The sequence below is a fragment of the Crocodylus porosus genome, unplaced genomic scaffold, assembly GCF_001723895.1.
Source record: "Crocodylus porosus isolate Cpor-Errol unplaced genomic scaffold, CroPor_comp1, whole genome shotgun sequence".
NCBI classification, from domain to species: Eukaryota; Metazoa; Chordata; order Crocodylia; family Crocodylidae; genus Crocodylus; species Crocodylus porosus.
In genome coordinates, this window is record NW_017728943.1 from 45,145,117 (window position 1) to 45,161,873 (window position 16,757).

Below are 16,757 nucleotides of genomic sequence, written 5' to 3' on the forward strand. Positions count from 1 at the left end.
GGAACAATTGCATTCAGCATAAATTCCTTGTCACAGAGGCACATGCAGGGTAGGGCTGAGGAATGCAGATATTTTTTGCCTATTTAAACACAACTCAACTATAGCATTCTAGAAAAAAAGAAATGTAACTAGTTTGTGGTTTAACTTTTAAGCTTGGGGTTGGAATTGAACACACAAAGCATAAAGATGAGACCATCAGAAATATTCAAATATATGTATCTGCTGAAGAAAGGAACCATTAATAAGACTATAAAAATAACAAGAAATTATTAAGAGATGGATAATGAATTAGCCATGTCATAAGTGTACTGGTTGGGGCTAGATTCTACTCTCAGTCCTATTCTTAATTTCAGGGAGTTACTTCTGATTCACAGCAGTGAGCAACAGAAGAATTGGGATCTTCATTTTTTTCTCTTGCTATAGCTTAGGGGTATCAAATATGCAGCCTGTGAGATGGATTTGGCCCACAGAGCTGTGTCATCTTGCTGGCAGGGCTGCCAGAGTCTCTTGCAATTTACAGGGTGGGGGGGGGCCCAAATCCAGGGTATGGAGCCCTGCTGGGAATGCATGTTGGCTGAGCAACAGCTGCCATTATTTACCCCACTGCTGTATCTGGAATGAGCCCGCAAGGAGCCCTGTGGTCCTGGAGATCTGGGTATGACATCCTTGCTACCTGTGCTAAATCTATATTGTAAGTCATATTTGATGAGTAGCAATATTATTAAGTTACTTTTAGATCAGCCAGCCACACAGTTCAAAGGATAAGATAGGGACAGACTCTGATACTAGTTACAATGATGTAAACCCAGAGTAACTTCATTTATGCCAGTAAATATCAGATTCTGCTCCTAAGCAGCAAATCAAAAAATGAAGCAATAGTGGGCATCCCTATTGTGTAAAAGCATGCAGCATGTTAGAAAACAGGAGAAAATAATTGTGATTTTTCTCTGGGTGGTTTTATAGTTTTCAGTGACTGTCTGCAGCATATAAGAAATTAAAGAAAATTCAGTTCCCTTTGTTAAAGTGACTGAGACACTTCTAGACTAGAAACAGGGAGTTTTACTGTCTTTCCTATAAGATGTGCCCATTTTCAGGGATTCACCATGCAGTTCATGGTTTCTAACCAGGATAAACTATTAAATAGCTAACCTGCCTCTTTTCTCAATATGTGCTGCTTTGGTCAGCCTGTTTACTTGCCAGTTCATCAGATGTTATAGGCAGGAAGTATTCTGCAGAACCTCCAGAAATTGTGTCCTTTAGCCAGCACAACATAGGCATGGCACCAGAACCAGAACTCTTAGTGCAGACAAAGGTCTTATTGAAGTCTGTGGGAGATTATTGCACAAATGTTAATGTTTACCCAATTTTGCTTAAGAAGAATTTGGTCCATCTCCTATGAATGTCAATGGAAAAACTCCAGAGGATTTCTCAAGGAATTAAAATAGACCCTAAGCATCTGTGTGGGTTTAAACAGGATTTGGCCATGCATATTTTATTCAAAGACTGCAGAATGTTCAATTTTGTCTCGGAAAATATGGTTTTAAATTGTTAAGAAAATTTGTATAACAAGATGGCAGAATATTTATAGAGTTCTTTTTTTAGCCAAAGTTCCCAAAAGCCATGCTTCTTAAGGTATTTAAATAGTTGAAGACACAGCTAGACAGTGGGATTTTCAAAAGCACCTCCCTGCATCTTTTATCACTAAATACTTTTAAAAATCTGTTTTTACATACTTTACAAAGCTTTATGTTCCTTGCCTCATACAGGTAGGTGTTGTTATCATCCATATTGCACAAAAGAGACGCACAGAGAGGTAAGGATTCATCACTGGCAGAGACTGAGAAATATTTGGGACTACAGCATCAACAATGTACTAATTATTCTCACTTCTGCCTTTTTACATCAAATCCACATTCTACAGTTTTATAACTTCCCTAGTGTCTAACAAAGATGAGGTAGTACCCAGAGGTCAAGGCGGGCTTAGGAACAAGGGGGCAGCATGTGCACCCACAGGAGGCCTCCAGTGCCTCTACACAAATGCTCAAAGCATGGGGAAAAAGAAGGAGGATCTTGCCCTCCTGCTAACTAGTAAAAACCCAGACCTAGTGGGGCTCACAGAAACCTGGTGGGATTCTACCCACAACTGGGCAGTGGACATCAAGGGCTACAGGCTGTACAGGCGAGACAGAGGGGGGAAAAGGGAGGGGGGTGTAGCACTATACATCAGAGAGTCCTTGATCAGGATGGGGTCAGAGGGGCAAAATGAGGCACTCTGAGAATACAAGGGGGTTGTGGGGAAAGGGACTTATAGTAGGCATCTACTACAGACCACCTTGCTGGGGTCGTTTGACCCCAGTACTCTTTCCTGCCATGGCAGAGGGTCGGACTAGATGATCTACTCAGGTCCCTTCCGACCCTAGAAACTATGAAACCTCACCAGGGCGATGAGCTGGACCTGGATTCTCAGGTCTGCTCATGGAGGCAGTAAAGTCAAGGGATGTGGTTGTCATGGGTGACCTCATCCAGACATCTGCTGGGAGGAGCAGTCAGCCAGGTCTGACCACTCATGTAGGTTCCTAGCCAGGATACAGGACCTCCACCTAACCCAGGAGGTGCATAGTCCCACCAGGGGAAATGCTTTGCAGAACTTCCACAGACGATGACCTGGTGAGGGGTCTGCAGGTACTCGACCACCCGGGTGACAGTGATCATCGCTTGCTGGAATTTACTATCCAACACAGGGTGGTGAAAGCAAGCAGTAAGGCAGAGGTCATTGCCGCCTTCTGCAGGGTCGACTTCTGTAAGCTAAGAAGGTTAACAGGAGAGGCACTGGGGTCTTGGAGCTTCAAGGAGATGGGAGTCCAAGATGGGTGGTTGTTCCACAAGGAGATGATCCTCCAAGCTTAAAGGGAGTCAGTCCCAATGTGCACCAAGTGCGCCAGGAGTGCTAAGAAGCCCCCATGGCTTGGCAAAGGCATCCAGGAATGTCTGAGGGCAAAAAAGGAGGCGTACAAACAGTGGAAGCAAGGGGCTATCACCAAGGAGGATTACATCTCCATTGCTTGTGACTGCAGGGAGGCTATTAGAAAGGCCAAGGCAGAGGTGGAGCTAGGACTAGCAACCAGAATTAAGGATAATAAAAAGTCCTTTTTCAAATACATAGGGAGTAAGAAGACACTAGGTACTGTGAGGCCCCTACAGGACAGGCTTGGCAATCTGGTGGTTGCAGCAAATGAAAAAGCTGGCCTCTTTAATGAATTCTTTGCCTCCATATTCCTGAACAGGGACCAGGACATCTCCCCCACTAGGATTATGGATGGACCCAGGGGAGGCACCGCCATGCTTAGGGTCAGGGATGACCTAGTTAGGGAACTTCTGGAGGGGCTGGACGTGTTTAAATCAGTAGGTCTAGATGCTCTTCACCCGAGGGTGCTGAGGGAATTGGTGGGGGTCATAGCGGGGCCCTGGCACGGCTCTGAGCACTCGTGGGGCACTAGCCAGGTACAAGAGGATTGGAAAAGGGCCAGTGTGGTCCCCATTTACAAGAAAGGGAGGAAGGAGGACCCTGGTGATTATAGGCCAGTCAGTCTCACTTCGGTCCTTGGGAAGACCTTTGAGAAAATTGTCAAGGAACACATCTGCAAGGGCTCAGCAGGGGAGGTTATGCTCAGGGACAACCAATATGGATTCACTGAGGGCAGATCCTGCCTGTCTAACCTGGTTTCTTTTTATGATCAGGTCACAAAATCCCTGGACAAGGGGTCAAGGTCGATGTCATCTTCCTGGACTTTAAGAAGGCCTTTGATATGGTTTCCCACCACATTCTCTTAAAAAGAACTAGGTGACTGTGGCATTGATGCCTATACAGTCAGATGGGTGGCAAATTGGCTAGATGGTAGCACCCAGAGAGTGGCAGTGGATGGGTCATTTTCAACCTGGAAGGATGTGGGCAGTAGAGACCCCCAGGACTCCATCCTCAGGCCTGTACTGTTCAACATTTTTATCAGCGATCTGGAGATGGGTGTGGAAAGCATGCTGTCCAAATTAGCTGATGACACTAAGATGTGGGGCGAGATGGGCACGCTGGAGGGGAGGGACAGAATCCAGCTAGATGTAGACAGGTTACAGAGGTGGGCGGATGAGAATAGGATGGAATTCAACACAGACAAGTGCAGGGTGCTGCATCTAGGGAGAAGGACCCAGCAACACACCTATAGGCTGGGGAACACTCCTTTTGTCAAAACAGTGGCAGAAAGGGATCTTGGAGTCATTGTTGACTCCAGGATGAACGTGAGCCACCAATGCGAGGAAGCGGTCAGTAAGGCTAACCACATCTTGTCATGCGTCTATGGATGCATCACAAGTTGACCCAGGGAGGTGATCCTTCCCCTCTATGTGGTGTTGGTCAGGCTGCAGTTGGAGTACTGCATCCAGTTCTGGGCACCACGCTTCAAGAGGGATGTGGCTAGCATTGAGAGTGTCCAGAGGAGGGCCACTCGCATGGTCAAGGGGCAGCGGGGCAGGCCCTACGAAGAGAGGCTAAAGGGCCTGAACCTATTCAGCCTCCGCAAGAGAAGGCTGAGAGGAGATCTGGAGGCTGTTTACAAACTCACCAGGAGGGACCAGTGGGAACTGGGGGAGGCTCTGTTCCCCCGGGCATCACCCAGGGTTACTAAATAACAGCCACAAATTGTTAGAGAGAAGGTGCAGCCTGGACATCAGGAGACATTACTTTACAGTTGGGGCTGCCAGGCTCTGGAATGGGCTCCCAAGTGAGGTGGTGCTCTTTCCTCCCTTGGGGGTTTTCAAGATAGGTATTTGGCTGGGGTATTATGACCACAGCACTCATTCCTGCCTGGGCAGGGGGTCAGACCTGACAATCTGTTTAGGTCCCTTCTGACCCTAAGCACTATGGTACTATGATGCAGAATTCTCTCCCACTCTGATGAAAACCCTAACCCCGGGAGGCAAGCTCAGAACAATTGGAGGACCACATTCCCTGCTTTTCAGGTGCCTACAGGCCACACTCCAGCTCTTAGGCCATAGCATCCATAGTCCAAACTGGCAACAGTGGCAGGGTTTCCCACAAGAGCAGCCAAGAGTCAGGGCATGGGCAGCCCCAGTGGCACCATGGAGTTTGCAGGTCTTATGCTTGACATTTGTGCTCAAACCACTTGGCAGCAGTCACACTTGGTATGTCTGGCCCAAATTAATCTTAATTCTTTTCAGAGTGGCACAGCTTCAGCAGGGCAGGGTGGGGAGAGTTTGTCAACCCTAATTATAGTCTGGTGGTTAGGGCAGTTTTCTGGGATGGGTATGAGGTGTCCTTGAACCCACTCAAGCTTAAAAGGGAACAGAACCTAGATACCCCACTGGAGCGAGTGCTGCCACCGCTAGAGTGTGATGAACTGTGGGTGGACAAGAATGCCTTGATTGCAGCTATGTGATGCTCTACGTGTCCATATCCTCAGTTACCCCTATGCTAGCCTGCTATAGCATCCTTTAATTAGGATTACACTAAAAACTTGATCACCACAAACCTGATTCTCCTTTCATTGATTTCAATTAAACACTGTGATAACTCTTGGTATGTTGATTTTAGTAGAGCTACTTCTAATTTTCACTGGGATAAGTAAAACAGAGGTCAATCCGCATAGATGCAGATTGTAGAAGAAATTGGATGTTAAAAACATAGAGAAATAACTCCTTACTGTAATTTTCCATTAATAATTTACTTTTATTTTTAAAAAATCCAGAAGGTTATGTTCTTGTCATTCTGATAAAACTTACTCTGAAACTATTATTTATAATATAATCTCATATTAGAGTATGGAAAAAAAACCTGTCCAAAATTTGAAACATATATTTACAAAATTAAATTAATATTTTAGCAGCAGGCCCTGTCTGCTAAACAGAGGCCCTGGCCACATGAGGTCATAAACGGTCATAACATTTTGTATGTATTAAACCCAATGTCTTGACCAAACTAATTGGAGTACTTATATTCTGCTTAACAAAATTATTTTTGTCATTCAAAATGGACACAGTATTCTACCCTGTCTTACACTGCGGATATGCATAACTGAACCACTGTGGAGTTGCACCATAGAGATGGATTAATTTTAGTGACTGGAGAAATTGGCCTTTTGAATTCATAGTCAAAATATATTATGCTTCTCTAACTTGCAGAGTTTAATGGATTGATTCAGCCCCACTTCCCAACTGCTGTCTCATGCCCAATACACCAGTGCTAGACCAGCTAATCTAAGCAACAGTTTAGTATAAAAGGTATGTTTTACTGCTTATATACAGAAATAGATCATCTGTATTTTTCTGCTGTGATCTTGCCACTCTGACAAGATGGCTCAAAACTGAGATATCACATAATGTAAAATGAAATGCCAGTTCCAAATAAAAATGAGTTTCTATTGCCTCCTTAATTTATGGTGGCTGTAAACTAAATTAGTCAATTCTGTCTGCTCTGTGACAGTCACAAGCCATTATGCTACTAATAAGCAGGAACCCCACCCTCCCACTCTATGACCTTCTAACCTATGACTTCTATGACCCATGACCAACTAAGGACAAGAATCAGATCCTTCCTAATTCACATGCAATAAATTATACCAGCATTGAAAACGAGACTCACTCATATCAGTTTAAAGGGAAAATTCAGTCAAACTCAGCTCAAGTCTGTCTACAGGTGGGTAAGGGGCGTTTGACAATACTGCATTGTGTGTTAGGCACTTCCCTGGTAGGTGGGGCTATTCTGTATTGTGTTTATCTCCTGTTGCTGCCTGCTGTTTTACTTAAAAAGCACTCACTTAAGCCCCTTTTGATTGTTTCACTGAAAAACCTAGGTAAAAACATTATTTGATCTGATCTGCTATCAGCTGTCATTGCAGAAGTATTACATTACCTCAGAGCTAAACCTTTGACATTAATAGACCCACAATGCAGCTCTTTGCAGGCATGGCTACATACAATATGCCTTGGATTGAAACATCTGATCTAGACAAAATATTACTCAAAGGCTTGAGCAACGGGACATAGGTTAAAAAAATAATAAAAAGCTATTTCAAAGCACTGCTTTTTAGGATGCGAGCAACCCTTGTGATTTTTTTCCCCTGAGATTTCAAACCGGGATTAGCCTAATCAGCAAATGTATGTTTTACAGTTGGTTTGAATCCTGTGAGGAAGATAAAAATCCTAGCCAGAGGTTGGTAGGGAAGGGATTAGCTTTCTCATTTCTCCTGCCTACGTGAGAAAGGAGCAAAGCTGGCTGCCCTGGGCAGCAACCCTGCTTGGGAGTGACCGACTGGTTCCCCTCTGGGTTGTCAGTGACATATGCTGTGGGGGTGGGCGACTGAGTCACGTGGTGAGAATTGGGGAAGTGGGGCTCTAGGAAAGATGCCGGCTGATAACTGAAGAATTGGGTAATTAACTAGATTAACTAACTTGGGTAAGGATTGGGTTATTAACTAGTTTGTGAGTCCTTGCTGCATCAACATTACCAAATCTCATGACCATGGTTCTAATGATTTGGTAGAGCGTAGGGTTTTGTTTTGGCATGAACAACCCCAGGAGACAAAGAGAGGCTGCCAACTTCATTCAGATTTTCCCTCCTTTCACATGGTTGCCATCTTCAGTGGGTTGGAAGCCAGCAAGATAGTCACTGTTTCCTCTCAAACTGCAGGGAAATTGCTCTGGGTCAGGGAAGCTGCCAAGTCCTGGGGTTTTCCCCTGCATGGAAGGCATGCTCAAGGGCTCTGCATGGCTCTGAAGGACAGGACTAGGATGTGGGGACTGTGAGGAGCAACAGGGACTTTTGAAAAGTGCCTGTGGAGAATGAAAGGGAGAAGAGTGCTGGAGACAGGTTGAGGCTAGGGGAAATGTAGGAGTAGGAGATGGGAGGTGGTGATGGCAGCTCCCCAGCATAGGATGGTGGTGGGGGTTGGCATGACACAATTCTGCATGTGGATTTGAGACCTGGTTTTGACCCTTGCAAGCTTATGCACATACTGCATTCCCCTAAATCTTCAAAAGGCAGACGTACAATAAAAGTCAGACTTTGGGGGGTTTTTTCAAGTTAGGACTTCTAACATTTTGCAAGGGTCTGGCTTTGTGGTTTGTGAATGTGTTGAGGTGATTGGACTGCTGGCTTGTATTCCCAAAGCTACCAGACCCCTTGGAGTCTTGCCTGGCTGATTGTGTGTTATTTGCACCTTACAGTGCCTGGGTATTTTTCTTGTCTTATTTCTGTGTCTTTGGCTCTTTATACAACAAACAGAACTTTGAAGATATACTTTCTCAAACTTTAACTGAACTGAGCCATGCCAGGACTTGAAACTTCCCTTTGCCTGAGGGAAAGACAGGCCTTTGTATTTGAGCCTTAAAAAGACAAGCCAGACTTTATTTTGACTTACTAGCTAAACAGCATGGCATCTGGTGCTGCTCCAAGCATCCTGTTGAAAGTTCTCAAAGAATGGTATCAAAGCTGGATTCATCCCTTTGAAGCTGGTCCTTCCTTTGTGTCAGAAGGCGAGAGGTACTATTATTGCTGAAAAATATCCTTCTTGGTTTACACTGACAGCAGTAAATATACTGTATTTTCTCACACATACCCCACACTTTTTCACCAAAACAGCTAATGAAAGTTGGGGTGTGCACTATATCCAGATCCCATGTGGGTGTTTCAGTGGGCCCTATCTGGCACAGTAGGATGGAAGCAGGCTTGGAAGGAGACATGGTGTGGTGAACCTCCGATTTTGGCCTGTGCTACAATCTGAGCTCTGGGAGTGTCTGCATAGATGGATCTGGCCAAAATATGGCCGGGGCCCAGAGCAGTGCCTGAGGCTTGGTCCATTTCCTGTCAAGGCCGCTGATCCAACAAGGGATTGAGTATGAAAAAAGCTGTTGATCTGGTTGCTGTAGCCCAGTGGTCACCTGCTGATATCCAAGGCTAATATTGTGGGTTCCAGACCCCTGGCCACCTTGATGAGGGCCCATCTTGGCTGCATGTCTATGTATTTGTGTGTTTATTTTTTAATTTAGGGGTGGCTGAGACCCCCCTGGGCCATACAGTGTAAGAAGTCTCAGAGAGATGACTTCTAAAGCTGTGCGAAATGGGACCGTCCCATTTCGCCTTGAGTTTCGATGGTTTGAAGGAACAGCGTTCCGTTTCGAATTTAATTTTGATTCAAAACAGCTGTTCTGTTCTGTCAAAACAGAAACGCTGTTTTGATGCTGTTTCAATGTTTTGCTGGGGATGGGAAGTCAGCCTAGCTGGGCTAACTTCCCATCCCCAGGGCTAGATCGCACTGGAGTCTGGCAGTCAACCCAGCTGGGCTGTCTTTTCATTCCCCATGCTAGATCACACCAAGTGGGGGAGGCAGCCCAGCCCAGCTGCTTCCCCATCCCCGGCTCTAGATCTTGTGCTGGGGATAGGAAGTCAGCCCAGCTGGACTGACCTCTCCATCCCCAGCCAGTGGTCAAAACATTTAGACTAGCCTCGTTTTGTTTTGAGGCTATTTCAATGGCCTTTGTTTCATTCCGATTTTGCTGTTTCAACCTCAAAATTAGTTGAAACAGTGTCGAAACAAAATGGTCGGCAAAATTTTGCACAGCCCTAATGACTTCCCTACTGGGGTGCTTGGTGGTGCTGGGGCTAGGCCTTGTGCTTGGGAGGTAAAGGAGGTGAGTGCAAGGCTGCCCAGTGCCTCCTTTGCCTGGCAGAGGGCCCTCTTGGGTTGCTGTGACACTTGGATCCATCCTGCATAAGGAGTCTGGCCTGGGGGCTTGGTGCTATCAGCGCTGAGGGTTGCCCTTGGGAGCAGAAGGGTGTGAGTTTGAGGCTCCCTGTGGTTTTCTCTGCTTGGGCAGGGGTCTTTACTGGGGATAGCTACATTCTTTTTAAAATTTTTGGGCTGCTGTGACCCTTTCAGTCCATACTACATAAGGAGTCTGAGAGAGAAAGCTGTCCGATCTGGGTGCTTGGTGGTGCTGGGGCTGAGTGTTTGTTCTTGGGAGCAGAAGAGCATGAGTTTGAACATGCCCATAGCTTCCTGTTCTTGGGAGAAGGCTCTGGGCTTTTGTTTTTAACACTGGAGGTGCCAGGCCCTCTCAGCCCATACCACATAAGGAGCCCAAAAGAAAAGGCTGCTTGCCCTGGGTGCTTGATGGCACTGGGAATAAGAGTTGCACTTAGAAGGGTGTAAGATTAAGGCTGGTTGTGGCCTTTCCTACCTGACCATAGGACCCTTTTTGATACGGCAGTTTATTTTTATTGTTGTTGTTATTGATGATGATGATAATTTTGGGGCTGCTTTGACTCCCTTGGTCAAGACCCTGTAATAAGTCTGAGACAGAAAGCAACCTAGTTTAGGTGCTAACTAAGTACTACTGGGGTTGAGTTTTGTGGCCTGGAAGGCAAAAGGATGTGAGCTGAAGTCTACCTGCAGCTGGGTAGAGGGTGTTTCTGGGGGAGTCTATTTTCTTAGTTCATCACTTCTGGGGTGATCATTACAAACAACGACAGCCCACCCTGTACATGGGGTGATCATTACAAACAATGACAGCCCACCCTGTACATCCTATTTTCCATTAAAGAAGCAGAAATGGCTGCAGCAGAAGGCAGGGTAGTTAATGCTGATTGTGGGGATATGTGCTATCACCAGGGCAGTTCCTGAGTCTGCCTGAAGCCTGAGACTGCGTCCTCTTCTCCTTTGAGGTCTGCCGCCTTGCCTCCCAGCTGAACGGGTTAGGGGGCAGGACATGGGATGCTGAGGATCCAGTGGCAGGATTTTGGCAGACCTAACAAATAAGCAAACCAAGGTAAACCAGGCTGGGGAGCTTGGAGGCCATAAGAGTCCTGCAAGTGGGAAGGTTTGGTATAGTGAGGAAGGACATTTTTTATACATTGATTATATATGGTAATCATCTGCCCTGGATGTTAACGGACCTCCTGTATTTGCTGCCCAGTGTCCAGTGAAATGGCTACTGAATTTCATGTTACCAGATAACAATGTTTTTTAGAAACCAGGACTGTGAAGAGGTTCCGATACTGAGATTTGGACTGGGTGGAAGCCTGAAATTCAGACCATGAGTATGTGGTGATGTCTCTTAAAGTAGGGGTACTCAACCCTTGGCCTGTGGGACAGATCCAGCCCCTGACATCATGCCATTTGGCCCATGGGTCTGGAAATTTGGCAGTGGGAGAGCAGTGACACCAGTCTCACGCTGTTATATTTTTGGACCTATAGAGAGCCCCAGGCCCCGCATGCTGGATTGGGTCCCTGATCCCTGCATGCAGAGCCAGGTGGGGGCAGTGTCCAGCTCCAGGGCCCAACATAAGTGGGGCTGGGAGGGAGGCAGCACCAGGTCCCTGGGACCCCATCCTGGCGAGCTGGGGCAGGAAGGGGTGGTGCTCAGCCCCAGGGACCAATGACAGGGACCCATTCCTGGAGCATGGGGCAGGAAGTGGGTGATGCCAGGGGCTTGGTCTAGCCCATGGACCATTCCCACCCTGCTCATCTGGCCCATGAAGCCAAAAGGTTGAGCACCACTGCCTTAAAGTACTCTTTGCCCTGTGATCAGACGTCCTGTATTTCCTTGAAATAATATGTGGAATGCTGTGGAGGAAGGAGAGCTAGAAGGTAACAGAAAAGAGAAATACACTCAAATAGGGAGGGAGAGAGAAGTAATCATCAGCCTGTATTCCTCCTCAGGGCAGAGAAAACACAGAAGGGGAAACCGTGGAGAAAAACAGAGGATCTAGAGTGAATAACGAAGGACAAGAGACCTCAGAGTAGATTCTCTGGGAGCAGGAGCCATCACGCTGAGAGTGGAGCTGCTGACAATTGCCCTAAGGCAGAGGTGACAAACTTGCATGGCCCTCTGGGGCAGATCCAGCCTGTGGGGCTCCTTGCGGGCAGCTGTGGGCTGAGCAGCATCTGGAGGTTAATGCAACTATCGCTCACCCTGTCACCTCTGAAGTGTGTCCCCAACGAAGCCATGTATCCAGGATTTTAGCAATGGGCCCCAGCTCCTCCAGGAGCCCCATGGGCTGGATGACACAGCTCTGTGGGCCCCATGGGCTGTATCTTGACATCTTTGCACTAAGGTGTGAGAGGATGGCAGAAGACAAGCAGAAACAACATACCCTTTTTTTCATCTTGGGATTAGAGTCATCTCCTCCAGGTTAGGGTGTGGCTTGCATGCTGCTCCTTCCCACGCTTCCACAACCTCTGCCCTGATCAAAAAATTAGCAGGCAGATCTCAGGGAGGAAGGAAGCCTCAGGGACTGGAAGGCGTGTTTCCCTGTGAGCTGTGCAAAAGGGACTGAATGAGCCTAAAGGAGGAGAGGAATTGTTCAGATTGACGTCAGGGTAGGGGAAAAACATGCAAGAAAAGCTTAGTTCAGGAAATATGTTCTGACAGTGCAGTGGAGCACGGTGTGAGAAGGGCCAAGGGAAGCTCATCTTTCTGGACATTTTAAGACTAGAACGGACAAAGGACTCAGATATTGTAGATATTTCCACCTTTACATTCTCTGCTTTATTAATCTGGCTTTCAGTCTTCTGTTTTCTTTATCAGGGGATTTTTTAATTGTTTTTTATACATCTTTTTTTTTTCCTTGCCAAGGCAGGTGTCTTTGTTTACTGTAGAGCAGTAATTCTCAACCAGGGTGCCACAAGATCCTTCTAAGTGTGTTGTGGGGCGCTGCACAGTTAGGTGTGCAAACACATACCCATGATTCACATGATAAACATGATTTCAAATAGGAATCCCATTTGGCCCTGTTGTGGGCTGAGTTCTTTGCAGCAGAAGTAGTACTCTAGTGTTCTTCCCTAATCAAAAATGAATGACAGGTAAGAGCTGGCTTTGAGTCTAACAAGGTTGAGAACCGCTGCTCTAGATACTTGCTGATGGTTAGACAATTGGAAAGAGCCTATCGTTTCTTTTAAAACATATCATCTCTGAAGTTCAGTCTGCACAAATGAATTGGTGTCATTCCCTGAAGACAGCCCAGCTAGTCTTTAATGACTCCAGGCAATTATTACTGCAGGCATTTGAACATCAAGGGTGTGTTCTAGGCTGGGATTTCAACTGTAAATCAGGGAGCTTGCAGGTGCTGGTGGAACTTATATACACAATTCTCATTCAGCACTGTTTGTGGACATGTAAATCCTTATACATAAGAATATGCACACATCTCTCATTAGTATGTTATATATGTTAATCTTCTTATACTGCAATGAGATCCCTGTGGTGGTGCTTTTCCAACAAAAGCTAATGTGAGAGTTATTAATGTTGCAGTAATTGCTTGCTGGCTTCCATACGCTTAGCTCTTACAATATGCATGTTTTCCATTAATTATAAGTATACTTTGATTCCATATTTGTGCCTGTGTAGAATATGTGGAAAGGATGTACCAAGGCATAGGAATAGGCATGAAATAAAATCTTCAAAGTGAATCCTTCTGAATTGGAAAGGGAGAGAATTGATATGTCCAACATTTGTAAGAAGCCAAATCAGAACCCCATGTCTGACCACTTTTAGGACGCGTGGCAGCATTCATAAGCAAGGGCAGAGTTTCATGGCTTGGCACCAACTCTGGTCCAAGTGTGCTGGCGAGACGCTGGATTAAGAACAGTGCTGACAAGCAGAACCTGGTTATGTTCTCAGCATCCAAAGTCAATTCAGAGCTGCTGTGATGGTGTTCTCCTGACAGGGAGCTATTCCCTGGGACTGCGTGGGAAATAGTGGCTAGCAGGAGGGACTGACCAAGAGGAAGCACTTAGAGCCAGGGGTGTTTAGAGCTGGCCTTGGACTCACGGAGGTCCCCACACAGAGGCTTAGACATGAGCCCCTCCATCCTCTCATACGCACATTTGATGATTTGGTCTGCTGCTCTATAGATATGACCTGTTTTAGCTTAGTGAGCTCTTGGACAGTTATCCTGGTTGCTCACCTCTGATAGTGACTATCTTTGTTTTCTAGTAACTACTGAGTTTTATAGTTATACTCTGATTATGTTGTGAGAGAAAAGCAGAAGCCTCATGTGTCCCGTGTTCATTGGACAATATTGCCAAGTCCTGTGAATTTGTCACCAGGAATGCAATTTTTTTTGTCCCTGCTGGAGCCAGCCTCCCAAGGAAATGAGAAGTAACAACTTTTGTGCAGTTTCCAGGTCTTTTTTCAGTCTTCTTGGGGAGGTGTAGTGCAACAAAGGTACTGCAAGAGCAGCTAAAGGTGGTTTTGGGGAGGCAAGGAGCTTATACTGTTTTCTCAAGTGATGAACAGGGAACCATTGCCCATATGGTCTCTGCTCTTTCTGTCTCCACCTCCTATGAAAAGATGGGTCGGCTCCCCTACCCTCTGACTTGCCTTACTGGCAACATCAGGCCTTCTAAGGAGCTGACCTTATGCCTAGGCCTGGGAAGGGGAAATTATGCCCTGCTGCGGCTGGGCCCTACAACCCTTAGTGCTTCAGGAGGAACAGAGCTATGCTAGGGAGAGAAGTAGAGCAGGCAGCAGCCAGAACTGATATGTAGTCGAGGGGGCAGGGTTGATTTAGGGCAGTGGTGATTCATAAGAAATGCCTGCCCTGAGGGATGAGAAGATGTAGGGCTAAGGTGGGACAAAGTTAATTAGGATGTAGGGGGTGGTGGGAAGCTGGAAACTGCATCATCAAGCAGCGTTTTATACAGATACGTGGAACTGTTCAACCTCATTAGGATCTTTCCATCAAGTGCTTGTGCAGCAGGGGGAAAAAAATCAATATCCGGTGTATACTTCAGGGAGATGATAGCACAGTAATTGTTTCATGCATGTACTGGAGATGGACAGAGGCAGTTCACAACTCCTGAGACTAAAACAGATAAAATCTTCCTTAAACAAACACAAACCTCACAATATTTAGGCCAATCTCATGACTTTTTTTTTTACAACTTTGCTAGAAGTTGTAAAACAAGATGTACATGTTTTATAATACTGCTTTGATGAGTTGTAAACAATCTCCACAACTTGCCTATGAAGGCAAAATGTAAGTCTTCATACTTTAAAAAGGTGATAATGAAGATTTCTGCTAGTAGTCTTAAAAAACACTCTGGGCCAGGTCCTATTCCACCTCTTAGGGGCTTGTTACATGTTAATTTTAGGTGGCTTCTGGAGCTCTTAGCCCGTGGATTGTCCACACATTAACACCTGAAACTAGTTTTAAGCACCCTTTAGGCAGCTTAGTTATGCCATTCCAGGGCACATATATCTCTAATCCATCTTACCCAGCTCATGTTACACTAATGTGAGGCCTAGAGCAGCCACACCTTAGTGTAAGCAATCCACCCACCTCCCCTGCTGGCCTAGATCAAGCCTACTGCCTCCCTCCTGCTCCCTCCAATCAGGCCAGTCCCCCAACACCCAACCTCCCCCACCAGCCCAAATCAGCCCCTATGCCACCATCCCCCATGTACCAGGATCAGTCTGCTGGCCCTCTGCCTCCTTTCCCCCATCCCCCCCTCCAGGTCATGCCTGCCATCCCCAGATCCCCGCTCACCCCCACCTACTCCCCTCCCCTGACCTACTTTTGACTGCCAGCACTGTCCCAGGGTAGTGGGTAGAGAAGGGCAACTTACCTGCCTAGCCACTGCTGTCACCACTGTTGCTACTCTCAGGGCTGGGCTTAGCCCACAGAAAAGCGGCAGTCTGGTGGTGGCAGCAGTGTGGGTGGGGGCCAGGCATGCAGGTTCCCCTTCCCTGCCTGCTCCTCCAGGACAGCGCTGGCAGCCAAAAGTAAGGCACAGGGCAGGGCAAGGGGAGCAGGGGGGAACCCTACAAAGCGGGGGGGAGCCCGTCAGACCAGATCAGGCCTGCTGTCACCACTCTCCTACCCCCCCAGCACTCCACTCACCCCCCTGTATCCCTCTCAGCTTACCTGTGGCTGCTGCACTCTCCTGGGGGAATATGGAGGAAAGGGGAATCTTCTTCACCAGCTGCCACCACCACTGCCACTTTCTGGGCTGGCAGGGTAACCACAGGTAAGCTGGGGGACATGGGGAGTGCAGGCAACATGGGGGGGAAAGGTAGAGGGGAGCCCCAGGGGTCAGGGGGAGCATACTTACTTTTCAGTCCTCAAGGCCCCTGCTGGTTTGAATGTGTGACTGCTCCAGACTCCAGCTAGCACTGACACTCATCGGCATTTTTGCAGCAACATGTAACGAGGCCTTTAGGCATCATGTGCAATCCTATTCCACCCTAAAAAAACATTAATGCAAGAGATGTGTGGGTCCTCCCCCTCCTCTTCACTTTTCTATGGGGTTTTTGTGACCAAGTCTTCAGGCCATGGTGAGGGTGCGTTACAAGTGGAGATGCAACAATTTTGCAGGCTGGAATAGGATCACATTTAGGTATCTAGTGTGTGGAACAGAATCTGGCTTGTTCTCTTTGTAGCTGTAAATAGTCAACAAGGGGCCAGTAGATGGTGCTCAAGAATATGTAGTATTGGATCTGGGTGTTGTAGGACCAGGGATACTTGCTGTCTCATACAGCAAATTGTTTATATTCAGCTTTTTTAAGACTGATTTGTACACTAATAAGACAAGTCTGCAGTTAGGTGGATGATCATCATTACTGCTTGTAGGGGCAGATGCTTTCAGGCAACTCTTCATAGTTCATAGACATTAGGGCTGGAAGGGACCTCGGGAGATCATCGAGTCCAGCCCCCTGCCCAAAGGGCAGGAAGTCAGCTGGGGTCATAG